Source organism: Chaetodon auriga, chromosome 11 (assembly GCF_051107435.1).
Source record: "Chaetodon auriga isolate fChaAug3 chromosome 11, fChaAug3.hap1, whole genome shotgun sequence".
In the NCBI taxonomy this organism is placed as follows: Eukaryota; Metazoa; Chordata; class Actinopteri; order Chaetodontiformes; family Chaetodontidae; genus Chaetodon; species Chaetodon auriga.
In genome coordinates, this window is record NC_135084.1 from 10,124,444 (window position 1) to 10,139,785 (window position 15,342).

Here is a 15,342-nt window from a genome sequence, read left to right on the forward strand (position 1 = left end):
GGGGTGAGTAATTGAAGTGACACCATGAAACCTTCAAAACTTCTCAAAAGATGAACCGCAGGACCCGACACTCTACTGCACTCTCGTCAGGACCATCTGCAGCGAGTTTGAACTGTACAGTGGCCTCCCTCCTATAACACAGAGGCGCCTCAGACTGACCCAGGCTGTACCTGACACATAGTGGCACAGAGCAACCTATGCTGCATCTGGTTTGCCTTAGCAGCCTCGGCAAAGCTACATCCAGCACACACTGATAAGCACTGAGGCCAGCTCTGGCGTGGCTGGATTTCTCTCTTTCGCCCAGCGAGCCCCAGCTTCTCACTCCTCAATCCCCCTCCCTCCCTCCCTCCTTCCCTCACTCCCTCCCATCTCCTTCAACTCTCTAACCACCCCATGACATTTAAGGGTGCCTGGCATCCGTTTGAAGTGGGAGAGGGGGCATTAGCTCTGGTTTCCTGCCCAAATCCCACACAAGCCAATAAAATGCATGCAGGTCTGAACCAAAGGAATTCTTGTCCACCAAATGTTAAATGAACAAGACTGGCATTTAGCCTTATGTTATACACACAATATAAACAGTATAAATGACTGTTGCTTACAGCAGAAACTAGTGTCTTCCTGTTTTTATAAGAATTCCTTTGTGTGTCTGCTCCACGAGACTCTAAATTACAGTTAATGTGGTAGTCATTGAAATGTTAATTGGAAGATAATCCTTATTAATACATGTAAATTGTGTCACATTTGTGCTGTAAACCCTTATGTACTTAATACAGCCCAACACCTTCTAGCCTCTTATATTTCAGTAATCAGTCAACGGTAGTGAAAGCCAGGAAGGTCAGAGTCAAATCCCAGGGGCTTCTGATTTCATTTTGCTGAGGTGGAAATGGGACTTCTGGCTCTTCCTCTGGCAAATCTCACACTAAGTAGCTGCACAAGGCACTTGAGAAAGTCCCTGGAGATATTTATGTGTTGACCCTCTCCTGGTCAACAGTGCTGTGTTATTTGACCTTTGTCCCTGGTACATTCTCACTGCCAGTCGAGACAAGCTGAGGGTGTACTGCCATCTTCTGGCCGCCTCACAAACTCCACACCACTGTCTTGAATTTGTGTACAGATGAGAATGCCTCCTGGGGTTGATTAGAAGTGATTGTGATTAGATCCTATTATTCATACATGGCAGGCGATGTGCAACAGTTATCTTCCATGTCTGGATGAATAACCACGGTTGGATAAACCACATGCTTCAAAATGTAATCAGTGATGTAGTGATGGTAGATTTATTGGATTAATGTACAACACACACACACACACACACACACACACACACACACACACACACACACACTCTTTCTTGTCCAGGTTTATTAAATAAGGAAAAGTACAACGTTTAATTACCTGATCACTCATAGTTAATTTGATTTTGCGTATCTAATGTTCATATAAAACGTAGTTAAATCAAATATTTATACTGATATTTGTTTTATTCACTGTAATTTGAAGTGTCATCATTAGAAAGCCTATTTTAAAACTGAATACCTGTTTAAAATGTCAAATCTCAACACGAAACACCTTTCTAGCCAACAATATACCATACAATCCACTCTAAGAGGTGAATTTTTAAATTGTATTTATTGTTCATGATGTGTTTTGAAGTAGTTTTACTGATTATGTTCTAATGAGATTTTTGAAATCCTGACATTAACACAGATACATTCATTTTCCCCTGCGATACACACATGGCTGATATGAAAATGTGAGCCAGACTCTTTTTCATTCAGCAGGTTATTTACTATGTCAGAAAGTCAGATTAAGAATAAAATAGGGGGAACATGCTTGATTGATGACTATGTCTGGAGGTTAACGTGGGTTTAACTACCCCAAATTAATGTGTATAGGCTGGGTCTGACATGAGGGTGCTTTTTAAAAGCTGCTGAAAGACATTTTAACACTCCACGCTGCTCAATTAAAAGGCTAATGAAAAGACCATTAGGATTAAGTCTAAGGTGTGCTATGGATGAGATAAATATGTTGGTGAAATTGCTTAGCATAGCCTTGCCAGCAGGCAAGCTTGAGAAAGGTCAGCATAAGGTATAAGTCATTTTCCAATCCATTCTCTCTGAAATATAGAGATCATTATGGCCCGTGTCTCTGTCCAATAAAAGGTTTAATTAAAGCAAGATGAAAATGGTGATTAGAAAAATCATTGAGGAACACAATAAGCAAGGACCAGCTGGGATATTTTGAATTATGTGGTAGAAGCCCAGCATAGACTACAAAGGAAGAAAAATTCATAACAAAGCGGAAGAAATCAAATGGAAAAAATAGGTGGATAATACTTCAAAAGGGTTTTAAACCTCTAATGATCCCTGGCTTTCTCTGTTTTTTGATTTAATTTATTTCTTTTTTGGTAGCTCGTACTGGATTATTTGTGTAATAAAAAAGATCTTCCCACACTCTGAACAACAAGTAGTTCATTTCTAAACCTTTGGGCAATTTCTGGCACTGGGAACTGCTCTGGCATTACTTCTGTGCTGCGAGGAGCAGACTCGTCTAGGAAGGAGGCGGAGAGGCAGCGAAAGAGTCTGCAAAGCAAAAAAGTCCAAAATCATGAAGTCTGTTGGAGTAAATATTGTAATTACTATGTTTCATACTGTGGATATATAAATGAACAAGTGTGGGAATTATGTAAGTCTAAGCTCTGGCCTATGACGGGCACGAACACAGCAGAGCTATTTCATTCGGTGTATAACATGCAAATCATTTGGTACAGTAAACACCTTCAGACATCCCCGTCGAACCGCACAGCTCCCTGCCATGAACTACCTGGTATTTCACTCTAGATGGCAGTAGAAGTCTCAGTATTGTCCCTGTCACAGAAACACTGAAGTCTCTTGAAAGTCTCTTGGTGAAACCCAGCAGTTGCAGAAAAGGATGTTTCACCAGCATCCCTCGTATGAGAGACTGCCAGGCAAATCCTCAGCTCGGGCTGATTATTTGCTCCTCGATGGTTTGGAAAGTAGGGCAAGGCAACACTAATTCTGCTTTGCAATAGAGGTTTGACACAAGATATCGAACGTATCATGCAGAAGGAAACTCAGGAGCGCCATGCAAAGGCAGGATATTCCATTTTTGAGTTGAGTTAGGATGACAGTGGCACGTGTAGTATAAAGGCTCTTCATCGTCTCGCTAATTTATCTTAGACACATGAGCATCTAATGGAGCAGCTAAAGAAAGGTAAAGCGAATGCTGTTTGCCTCCTGGTTCAAGAACACGTTCAGCTTCACACACATAGGCCAAAGTCTGCGGCTCTTGCTAACAGCAGTAGACGTGTAGCTGTCACATGATGTCTGAAATGATAGATAAAACCATAATTTGCTGCTTTGGCATGAAAATAGATTTTATCATCCAGCTGTGGTTGTTTCAAACTAATATCACAACCCATTCTACCCCACAGGGCCCACTGTCACACCTCCTTTTTGAAATATCATGCATAGTCACTCTGTCACACTTAAACAATATGTAGAAGCAGGTTGACAGGTAATAGTGGGCATACCTATATATTCCACAGCTATGCCCATACACCACCCACCGAGGCACAAACACACACACAGACACAAATAACAGGGTTTATGGGGAGTGGTTGATGGTGAGTGAACAGGCCAGAGGAGATGGAAGAAGCACACCGGGGGGAATGATGAGAGGAAATGATGCGCATGATGAGTGCTGAATGGTTGGCCAGTGGGACAGACCCTGTCAGACTTTGTGCTAAAGGGGTGGAAGACAGACAGAGAGAGAGAGAGAGATGGCTGCAGAGAGGACAAGAAAGAGGGACAGAGCATGAGAGAGCAGGAGAAAAATGATGATCTATGTCAAAATACTATTACCCTGTGACAACCAAGGTTTTCTCTGTCTTGTTCTTCGTGACCACTGCATTTCTCTGCGATCGTGCCGCGTCTCTGCCGTGCAGCTATGGCCGACCAATGGATGCTTACGAACTTGAAGGGTTCAGAGATAGAAAAGCGGGCCAGCAGCATGTTTTATTCAGCTCTTATTACATAAATTCTGTGTTGCAGTTCCGATTGCTCCTTTGCATGAGTATTTTCTGTAGCCCAGAAATGTCTAGGGCTCCCGGTGCTGTATTGAGCGTCGTTTGTGCCTCTTGTCTTCAAGCTTTTCATCTGCAGAGCGGGTCTCTCACACAGAAACAATGATGACCCAGTTCTGAGTTTGTCTCTGTCTTACAGCCAGTTCTCTTCTGTCCTAATCATAGTCCCTCAGCTCTAAGAGCTGCCGCGCTACCAAGACAGGGGAGAGAGAAAGAGAGGACAGAGGAGAGAGAGGGAGAGAGAGAGATAGAGAGAGAGAGAGAGAGAGAGAGGAGGGAGGGAGGAGAAGACAAGGAGAGATAAAAAGGCAGAGTGAGGCGAAAACAAAGTCTGCATGAGAGAGGAAAGACAGCTAATCTCTGAGGAGGAAGGAGAGAAAGGATGACAAAATGTAAGGATGGAGGGATAGATCTGTTCACAGATAGAAACAGAAAGAGAGAGACAGAGACGGGTTAAACCACAGCACCTTCTCTGATTCGTTCCCTATGGAGAGCACATCTAAAGGCAGGGTTGATTCCATGACAGGTTGTAGAAGAAGGGGAACGGAGGCCTGATGCACTGCACTCCTTCATCTGCACAGATGTCTCTGGGGATACAGGAAATCAGGTCATTCTGTTCATCATCAGGTGTGACTATACATTTGCTAGCAGGGTTGAGGAACCCTGATGTGCTTATGTAATAAAAGATACAGGACCATGCATTTCCAGCAGCATACCCAAATATCAAATAAGCACATCCAGCTACACACGCAGATTGGTATGTACCGCGAAAATAAAAATAAAGATGCTGGAATTACATAAAAGGTTGAAACATCACCCAGCAAAAAGCCACAGATCGAAATCAACCGATTAGGGCTTTTCTTGGAAGCATTTGGTGTGAAAAAGCACATCTTCAGTGAGCTAATTTCACAGTTTTGTATCTTGATAATCTGCTCAGATGGGTTACATACTGTGGCAGGTCTATGCTAATTTTACTGACATTTAACGGGTTTATTTCAAAGACGCCTGCGAGGAGCAGAACAAAGTGGAGTGACATAGGAACATAGAGTTCTAGCCCTCTGCATTGAAATGCCGTGATGTGTGACAAGTGAAAAGATGCTAGTCAACATGTGTACATGCACAATCAACTCCAAGTTCATGTCTCAGAACTTCTGTCAAAAAAATATGCACATAACCAACCGGAAAAAGCATAACTTACCCTTGTACTCTTGTACAGTTTTGGCACAAGTCTGCACTTTGGACACATTCTGGCTATCTTTTTACCCATGCTTCCAAGCTCCAGGCTAAACTAAGAATTCTTGTTGTCTAACTTTTCTAGTAAGCAGTACTACTCCTTTAGGATTAAAGGTTACAGTCGGGCTAAACATGTTGCATGTAGAGTGGAGCGATGGTTAAGGTTGGAGGGTAAATGTCATCACTGAAAGGATACAAATATACTGTGTGCAGACACGCTTGCATGCAGAATCTGGGAGACGAGTTTCAGGCTAACCCCCCCGAAAAAAACAAAACAAAACAAAACAAAAAAGCAATAGCGTTCTGTGACAGTGGCTTCATGTTGATGTCAGTCAGGTCTACTGTTGGTGATGCAAATGGACAGGAGAGTAAACACTGGACAAATTGTGCATCCAGCATGAAAACATTTCCCTCTCCCAGACACCCTTGTCACTGGGGTTAGTGCCAGCTGGGGACTGTAGGGATGGATTTGACCTTGCCTGTCTCCCCATATCTGGCACTGTTCCCAGTGAAAGGGTGATATTAGGTGATAAAAAAAATGTGGTTTAGTGGGGAAAAAATCTAAAAATGTGAGTAAGTTTTGAGAAAGCAAGATGTCCCTTTTTACACACAGCCCTTCTGTCAACATTAAATGTGATGGTAGCAGACAGGGTGGTTAAAGTAGATGTGACCCATACACTGCCTCACTGTATCCTGTGTGTCTGGGAGAGGGGGAGGTGTGAATAAGATAGAGTCAATGGTCAAGGGTGCCAAAGCTGGAGAGGCACAGAGTTGGCATTGTGCTGGCAACGAGCTGGTATAGGGGGAGGGGGAATCCTCGCCTGGCAGTGTCTGCCTATCGGAGTAGAGGGAGCACATCTCATTGACTCCTAAGCTGTCTGTATTATGCTAAGACATGTATCCTTGAGGGAGCATGGCTTGCAGTTGAAAGTCACACAAGGACGGATAATTAGCAGAGCCAACAAGAAGATACAAGCTTCAAGTCCTGGATGACACACAGCGCTGCATCTGCATAAATGTGCCCGTGGAGCTGTTTATGTCGGTTGATTTTTGCTTCAGCTTATTAACATATCAATACTAAATGACAGCCTTCATAGTGATGCAGTGAAAAGTGGAATTTACTACGACAATATATGATTTATGACAATAAACAGAGAAGTGGTCGTCTTCAGATGCATGGTTTATCAGGCTCATAAATACAGACATCTGTGCAATGTTTGTGTTTGCGTTGTCCGAGAGTTTAACTGCCTGTGTTTCGATTTCCACCGTGTGATATACGTCTCTGACATGAAGAGATGAATTACAACCTCGCCTCATTTCCTCCTCCTTCCCAACCTTTACACAAGGTGACCTTGTGGGTAACGTAATTTACAGCTGAATGACATGTTTGCCGTTCATGGAGCTGCCAAGCCGCATCAACAGTGCTAGTGTTGTGAGACATTGCTTAGCCGGTCTGTAGCACTAAATGGTACAATTCAATAAGGGAGGAATTGTCTTTGCTTCCATATGTCCTCCATCTGCTTTGCTTACACTTGCTTCCTTTCTCTCTACAATGAGACTGCAAATAGTTATGGCATGTATGGGTGGATAAACACAGCACAGATGTCATTTCAGTGTGCTCAACAGCCTCCAACTTCCCGTAAATTGGGAGCTGAACTGCAACAGAAGTGAACGTCTGAGAGTGGATTCAGTAGACACAGACAGAAACGCTCCCTGAAGACACCTGGAGTTTGATTACCTCCACAACACCAGAATGTAAGATGCAACCGCTAAACCCTGACTGGACCTTCTCAACTTCACTTGCGGTCTAAATCAATGACAGTATTGGCCGCACCTCGTCCTCCTGTCCCCATGCTCCACCAACCAGTGGCTGATGATGTGAAATATTGATTTGGATGTCCACCCATATCACCACGCCTTGGCTTTGCTGTCAAGTTCATTTAGAAGAAGCCTTTTTAATGGCCCTTTGATGCCAAGCTTGTGGCAGTAGTCAGAGCTGAGGTGCAGAAGGAGGGGGAAGAAGTCCCTCAGGGTAGAAAACACAATGCACACGAGAAAAAACACACGAGCAAAGAAAAGAATAATGCTGTTCAGAGATTCTCATAATCTATTACTGGGTTTGAAGTCAACAATGCACTGTCTTCAGTGATTTAAGAAGCTACACACAAATACTGTGTTCAGGGTACAAACCTGCAGTTATTCATGCAGAGGGAATAAGTTGCTTGGTGCATCAAATGAGCTTGTACACTATATTTCCCAATTAGTCATTTCAGCATGGATACACTCTTCTGCTTCATATAAACAGCCAACAGCCTTGCCTGAACTTAGACACACAAACAGGGATACACGCATAAATGGATACACGCAGACACACACACACACACAGAGGGTAAGAAACGCTGCTTTATGAGTCGTTTCAGAGACGGGATGGCCTTTGCAGAAAACACGAGGTAAAAGGTTACTCTCCTGTTACAGAGAAGGGGTCAGTGTTAAGTCCCCGGTTCAGCAGTCTATGGACAGATTTCAGGCTGAAAGCGAATGCCGCACGAGACCATGTGAAAGATAACGAGGTGACCTTTTCATATACGTATTGGATCTAAATGACAAATTGATGTTAATGCCTTGACTCAAAAGCCTTTTACTCTTTTTCCGAACCGCCAGAGTTTTTAGTTTCACTTCTCTTAACACTTCAGAGCGACCGCTGCGGCTCAGGCTGTGAAAGTTTCACACAAATCCTGTTGATGGCTGATGGGTTTGTTTTCCACTCTCTCAGTGAATTTCAGCGGCGGCTTCAGTCAGACAGCGACAGTTCATCATGAATCGAGGGGAACCAGTGGCCTTTATTCTCTGTGCCGTGGTCCCTGACATCGTCTGAATGGCAGAGTGAAGAAGAAATCAGTGAAGACAACAGAGGGGGGGATAGGTGGAGGAACATAGAGACTGGCAGAAAAAAGGAGACAGACAGACATGGTCTGGGGACGGAATGAAGGAGAGATGACACATCACCGTCAGTAAGACAAAGACTCCAAAATCCACCTTGCTTCAGTGTCCCAGCTCTTGAAAAAACACACCACAAGATGAAAGCCAAGGCATTCTCTCTGCTCTCCTGAAGTGCACAGACAGAGGTGAGTCACAATACACACTTGAGCTGGGAGAGGCCAATTCAAACACAGCCATGCTGGGACAGATAGAGCAGGCGGAATTGGGGATAGACTGACTGTTGGCGAAAGGAGGGGGTAAGGGAATGAGCAAGATGGGACTGGTCTCCATTATGCTCTCAGTGTGAAATCCAAAGTCTTTATTGTTATAATGTCATTAGCTCATCCTGTGTCCCACTTCTGAAGATTTGCATCATCCTCCCTAAACCCTTGTTTATTTATTTATCTGCATGGAAAATATAGGTCATGCATTCATACAGACCATACATTTTTAATAGTTCTGCAGCTTTAATTCAAATGTCTGCAAGCCACCCCTGTGAGCCTCTCTGCCACAGACGCCGAGGATGAATTAAGCACAAACAACACACACAATGAACAGCAGCGCACGGTGGCTTTTCGAAAGCCTGAGGTATTTAGAAATACCCTTGCTAATACATCCGTGCATTATTTAAAACATCCTCTTCCCAAAGTGCGCGTTGTGATATTCAAGGTGAAGAGAGGACAGATACTTCTGCTTCTAACTGTAGCTGATTAACAAACCCCGGGTTCTTCCTCACATGGTGGACATGCTGCTCTTGGTGTGAGTCACGACGGATGACAACATCAGGCAAAACCCAAACAATTTTAACAGAAATGTAAAATGTCTATGCAGCGATATTCGGCACACCTGGCAATAACCCTGTGATGAAAAGACATCTGTACATATCTAACAAACGCACTTTTGGGACACAACCACAGATTATTTGATCAGTGTTTGTGTTGATCGGTCTAGGTTCACTTCCTGGAGGCATAAGTAGGCCCAGGGGCTGTAACTGGCCTTTTTCCTCCTACACCATGCTTCCACTCCTCTATCTATGACTGAAGAGAAATGGAGAAAGGGCACTTTGTCTGAGTCCTCAGTCACAGTCATCGCCACTGTGATTACATGAGTCAAACACGGACGCTCAGTCAAATAAGCACCCTGAGACTGACAAGCTAAAGAAAAATATATAAAGATAGTGCGGAGGGCGTGTTATCTTTGGATGTGACTCAAAATTTCATGTGGTTATTAAAATCCTGTAAGTCATGGAGACTTCCTCAGGCACGAGGTCTGCCTACATTGTCCATGTCAACCATAAAATATGGGCCGGAGCAAGAAGCAACATGCACAAACCAGTTTCATGTGGTAGATCACACATGATAGCAGCTAAAGTGTGTACTTCCAGAGCAACTTTCCTGTGGTATTTTAGTGGAAAGAACGGAACAAGATTGATTATGTGGTTCCCCCTTGTTCATTCAACATCCATTTGAGTCTGATTAGACTGTGATCTGAGCCCGTCTGTTTGAGAACAGGGGAATACGGTCTTCACTTTTAAACAAGGTTTCCACTGGGAGGATAACTGTTTCTCGGATGATGCAAGTGGAGATAAAACGGCAGCGAGAGGAGGATGTTAGGAACTATTTGATTCTTTATTTTTTAATTTTCTCAGATCAGCAGTTTGCCAAATGACACTGCATTTCAATAACCACTAGTTCCCCCTTATGTTTAAAACCCATTGCTTTAAATGTCTGCCAAATAGCACTGATTTCTGCCTGTTGCTTTCAATCTCAATGCACTTGAGCGGCATCTGTTTGAAATCAGTTTACTTCAGTGTGTCTATTCTAAGTGTTATTTATTATATTCAGCTGCAAATAAAGGGATGAAAATGCTGCAATGTAATAAAAGTCAAATGTAATATATAGTTACAGTATTTCCATTAAAACTGCACATGTTCATTGGGATCTTTATGCAATGAAGACATAGCTACTTTTTTTTTTTTTTTTTTTTGAACAACCATCATCAAACTGTGGTAAAAATGCTCCAAATGAAATGTAAGCTGTTAGTTAAGCTTGATATAAGAAAGATAGACAAGTTCCTCAGCTGAGCAGAGCCATAGTATTATATCTTGAATGCATTAAATGGGCGAAATCAATAAATGTCTGCACTGTCAGCCCACCAGACCGGAAAAACACATTTTTTATTTCACGCTCTGTCTAAAAATGAAATTGCCAAGAGAGCAGAATTTAACCATGGTTAAGTTAAGACATTAGAAATGGTTACTTTCACTGTGTGGCCATGCTCTCTGCTCACCAATCCTTTGATTACAGCCTCCAGCTTGAGTCTATGAAGCACATGAGAGGAGAAATATGATCACAAAACATCAGAATTGCAAATGATTACTTAGGCCCTGCAAAATCCTATTATAATAAATTAGAATTGTATCATACTGTATGGATGAGCATTTATCTGTTGGGTTTCCAAAATACTTTGGTGGAGTTTTTTGTCAGTGTAAATAAAGTGTAAATATATCTGAAATAGAACTAAACTACAAGAAAAGCCATTTATGTGACTTGATGAGATAATAAGATGGTCCATTCCACAATATATGTGACAATACTTGGAATTTTTTGCCCCACTGGGCTTATAATTATGGTTTTGACCAGTTGTTCCATCTCATCTCAATGGCAGGTCAAACCTCCCTCTTCTTAAGCACAAGTTCAGCATATCTGTAAAACTAATTCCAATTTTAGCCACAGCTCTACATGGAGCTTAATGCTGACATATCATGCTAACATGCTACTGGAAAAGAACTGGTATGTACAACTTGTTGTCCAAGCACATCGGAAAGCAAATGCGTTTACAGCTGTTCTGAATGACCACGTTAGAAGGTGGAGTGAAATGCCAGCCGGCATGTTTAAATGATCGTTTACATATAATAATGGAGCACATTTTCAGTCTTTGTCCTTGTTTTAGTGTTTTTTAGATGTGTTCACTGATTAACAAACAGCAGCAGTGTATCATGCTGTCTTAATAAAAGTGCACTCAAATATAAAGTACATAGCATCAAGATAGCAGCATCTATTTGGGGTATAATTTGTATCTCTTCAGCTCTGACAAAGAGCAGCATCCACAGGAACAGCACCGACTGTTGAGCATCTCTGTTATTCAGGCAAGAATACACCTTTTTTTCTTCTCAACAACCAGTATTATTTAACACCTGAATCATGTTATTATCATTTGTATTCTTAACTTCACTCACAAGAGAAGAATGGTGAAGTAAGGTAGATTTTCTTTTTGGTTTTCATGCATTGCCCCAGCAGCATGGTAGGTGCATCCCAGCTGTTGGAAAAGCAAAATCAGGCTTAGCCAGCTGGGTTCACAATTCACCGGGTTACTGTATAATGTCATTATATCATAAGTTCGTGGAGCAGCTGGAGAGGAGACATCAGCAAAAGGGTAGAGAGAGATTGCACCAATAAAGCACAACACTGCTGCATTAGTGAGTCAGGCTCTGATTAGGCAGGCTCAGAGTCTGAAAGTAGAATAGAGCATCATCATATAAAACTCATTCACTGGAGAAGCCTCTTTGAAATCCCTCGCCACTAATTGCTTGTAACTTTCATGTGCAACTGGAATCTTATGAAAAGTGAATTGGAGAAAAGGTGCCGTTTTGTGTGCATTAACATTTGTGGGAAGGTGCCACATTTAAAAATACAGAAAAACAGAAGAAATCACATGCTATATATGAAACATTCATGTGGGATAGATGTACAGTATAGTCTGAAGACAGCTAGTGTGGGGATTACTGTAAAGGATGCTGTGGGGGTTGTAAAGGCTAATGTTTTTCATTTTCATCCTGGCATCCTGTAGTAGTTTGTCAGTTTGTTATAAAACTAATCTGATCAGAATTTATTGAATCTATATCATCATCATGTCCTGGGCTGATCTGGCACACACTGCTTGTGACTACTTTTCATAAAATTTCCAAAGTTTTCCAGTAATTCCATGTGGAAGATGTCGTAAAAGACAATTTTACATAGGTTTTGTGTGTGGGAGCATGTGTGTCAGCATGTGTGACTGTGTGGGCAAGTGTGCACTTGTTCATACGCTTTCGTCTCGGTGAGCACTGCAGTAAAACAGCAGAGCTGACAAGCGCACCATTGGCCCTTGGTGGCACATCAGGGACAGCTGGATGTTGTCAGGCAGCCATAACGCTGATGGAAATGGGCTGATTGCAGCTCACGGGCCCCTCCCTCTTATAAATCATCAACTTCACAGCACTCAGGGGTGGAATACAGCAGCGACAGGCTGCACCACACCCACTGTACAGTGCAAGAAACCCTGCAGCAAACAGTGTGTGCAAATGTTTGTTTTACTCTCCTGGCAGGTGGATGTGAGTTACTGCATCAAGGTGGTTTTAGTGTGTCATAAAATAGTGTCAAAATACTTTACACTGACCTGAAAATGTTCTTCTGATGGATGTTTTGAAATTTCTTTAAATACCAAAAACAGTTAAAACATTCATTCTGTAGTAAAAAAAAAAAAAAAAAAGGCGTGCTAATCTTTTCCATCCTGTATTCTATATGTGTATTTGAAATAAAATCATACATATGTTATTTTTTAATGGATCTACAACCTTTTAAACTACATAAAGAAATGAGAAGCTATTCCTGAAGGATCTCGTCTATGAAATGAAAAATACAAATTCCTATTCCATCTTATGGTGTGACAACAATGTTCTTCTCTTTTAATAAGTATGTGCAGTCTTTTCTGTAGGCATGTTGGATATGAGCTGCCAGGCATTTACACCACCCACATGGGCCGCACCACTGTCAGACAAATCTGAAATTAGAAGCAAAACTGTAGCATGCAGCTCTAAAAGCAGCATCGTACTAATTAGTCAGCTCTGGCTGCTCCTCTGAAAGAAAAAAAGATGTGAAAGGTCTGAATAGATTGTTTGGACCTATGGTGGCATTGGGTTTGACTGACATTAGCACTTTTGACAATATGAAGGTTTTGCTTCAGGGTAGCATCACTTGTTATCTGGTGTATCTAAATCTTGGAGCATAAAACTATGAGACACTGTGAGAAGCATACAGCATGAGTAGATAGATCCAAACAATTCAACACATCGTGCCAGGTGAGGTAGATGGTGAAAAGCATTTTGCCTTCGTGTTGACTCACTATTTCACTTTCAGCCACATCACAGGAAAAAAAAAAAACTTAATTAAAACAAGCCATAATCCATCATTCACAGCTGACCTTTTAACAAAGTTTACCAAATTAATTGTGCTGAGAAATTACCAGATGCCCAGGGGCTTAGCACACACAACAAAGATGAAAAGACATAGAATCTTTTAGCCGGCAGTCTAATTGGTACAGTTCATATGTACCACTGACTCCATTGTGACATCCCTCCCTCTGCTGGTCGAGCTTCTCGGGTAAGAAAAATGATATGCAGATTAGGGCAAGGTGTCAGGAAATGTGAGACACCAGAAAACCACAGCACTGGTCATTTGTCCAAACGCAGAAGAGAACCTGTGTTTAGATCGACCTGACGGGAGCCTCTTGTGGCTGTGCAAACTATAACGGGCACCTCTCAGACACAAAGGCAGATGTAGCATGGACTATTTCCATAACCTACCTAAGAATCTTGGTGCCTGAACCCAACTCCACCACGAGTTAAAAATGCAGGTCAGAAAACACGGGATCTCATACATATGTCACATGATGTCATATGGATCCTTTCTGAAGTGCGTTTTTGAAGGCACGGACAAAAGATGTGGTCCTGCCAATGGCGATGATAAGGAAAACACTCATTTTGGGTTATTTTGGAAGGCAATGACAAATGACCTATTTTAGCAATTAGTCTGGAGGACTTGTTGGAAGACTTTCTCCATCTGGGCAGTTGGCCCTCAGGACTGTTTAAGTGTTTCTAATCCTCCTTCCAGTCCTCCACCAACTGCTTTGCTCCCAGTAATTCCACTTTTTTGCTCTGCCTCTCGCTCTTCTATTTTAGTACATAAGCTAATAATAACATTCAGAAATCTCATCTAAACCTGTCTCTTTCCCTGCGTCTTTTTGTGAAATCGTCTATACAGCATGGCTCTGAAGAGCACAAATGTCTTTTTGTTTCAAGGAGCCATTATTTTGTCTTCGCCAGGAGCAACAAACCAAAGGCTGTCTTACAGACGACACTGTATGTGCAGCTGGATAGACAGACAAATCAGCAAAACTTTGCAATCATCCACAGCAATCTCTGCAACAGGTTTAGGGCTTCAGTGTTTCAAACCCAGTGAATCACACACTGGCTGCCAGCCAGATAACAGATTTGATGACAAAAAATAAAAAAAACACCACCAAACAAAGAGAAGCATGTGCTGAAAATAAAGCCAGATAAAAATCTTCCCATATATGGGCAGTTTCCATTGTTGTCATTTGTTGCTACAAATTGAAATGAAGTGAAATGCTTCTTAAAGGTGCCACCACATTACCCTGATTAGCGTCATTTTGTTTGTGTCGCTGATAATAAAATTGGAAAAGGTCATATTTTGCGCCTGTGGGGCTGGGTGCGGCTTTGGAGAAATCATGAGAAATTAGCGGTGAGAAGGTTAAACCATCCACTCCGATCCAGTAGGTAGTTAGTGTAAATGAATAAATCTAGGTGGTCGGGGCATACACTAGATTCAAATTGCTGTGAAAAATTTAAATGTTAATGCAGTGTCAGAGATTAAACTGAGGGAAGGAGAAGGGAGGAGGTCCGGGGTAGAAAAGGATTAAGACTGAGCTTTGAAGGGCTTTTCCCATGTGCTCCACAGAGCCATATCTCCCTTTTTGCTTTTCCACGGCTTTCTATAGGGACTGTTTTCACTCAGTTCAGAAAACCCAATCTCCTCTCTGACCTTCTCTTGCCCAGCGGTTTCTGTTGATTAACACTCACTCCCTCTCCCTCTTTCTCTCTCTCTCTCTCACACACACACACAATTTCATGTTGCAATATGTAACACTGGAGTCCCCTGACACCATCCACATCGCAACCACCTACA